The sequence below is a fragment of the Sinocyclocheilus grahami genome, unplaced genomic scaffold, assembly GCF_001515645.1.
Source record: "Sinocyclocheilus grahami isolate Dianchi unplaced genomic scaffold, SAMN03320097.WGS_v1.1 scaffold4519.1, whole genome shotgun sequence".
NCBI lineage: Eukaryota > Metazoa > Chordata > Actinopteri > Cypriniformes > Cyprinidae > Sinocyclocheilus > Sinocyclocheilus grahami.
The window spans coordinates 4,672-5,772 of NW_015509439.1; positions in this window are offsets into that span (position 1 = coordinate 4,672).

Consider the following 1,101-nt stretch of genomic DNA (forward strand, 5'->3'; position numbering starts at 1 on the left):
TGGTCGATATATATTGACCTATTACTAGACTACTAGACTAGATTTTAGAATCTGAAATTCTGTGATTTTTGTTACTGCTAAAGTTTTTGATACTTTCAGTTATGTTATTTGTCATATTTGGAAATTGACATTGTCCATTTAAATTTACCTTCAATGTATAAAAAGGCGCTGTGAAGCTGTTGCAAAGAATAAAGACAGTCATATTGGTTTGACATGAGATAAGAGTGAATGAATGAATGGAAAAAGCACAAAAATGGAAATGTCTGTAAGTTTCATTATATCTCAGCATGTGCTTTAGAACGAGATGCTGGAACATTGTATCAGACGTGCTGTTTTTACCAGCGTTCTTACACCTCCATCTCTCACCTCCATTCACTGCTCCTCTCTGTGACTGTGATCAGGAGGTGTTCATGTTCCTGCTCCTAAAGAAAAGCTTCTGTTCTCTATTCAAGGGACAGTAATGGAGACTTCAGCCCTCCATCCTCATCCATCATATATAGAGTGCAAATGTGCCAGAGTAAACAATATGTGCATCTTAAAAGTAGACTGCTTTGTGTTTTTTTTAACCTGAACTTTTAATTGAAGTCTCATTTTAATGTTTTAAATGAACATTTATTTATAAAACAAAATAACTTCTTTGGCCATATTAGCCACTTTATCTGGTTCGAGTCTCATACCGGCAGGGATTGTAGGTGGGGGAGGTGAATGTACAGCGCTCTCTTCCTTCAATACCACGACTGAGGTACCCTTGAGCAAGACACCGAACCCCCAACTGCTCCCCGGGCGCCGCAGCATAAATGGCTGCCCACTGCTCCGGGTGTGTGTTCACGGTGTGTGTGTGTTCACTGCTGTGTGTGTGCACTTTGGATGGGTTAAATACAGAGCACTAATTCCGAGTACGGGTCACCATACTTGGCCACATGTCACGTCACTTATTTAAGGTAAAAAAGGGCACGTTAGCTTCCCATTATTTATATATATATATACAGTATATATATATTAGGGATGCTCCGATCGATTGGCCGATAATCACTCGATTATTAATTTTATGACTCGATCGGTACTCACTACTATTTTCATTTTTAACAGCAGATTCAATGA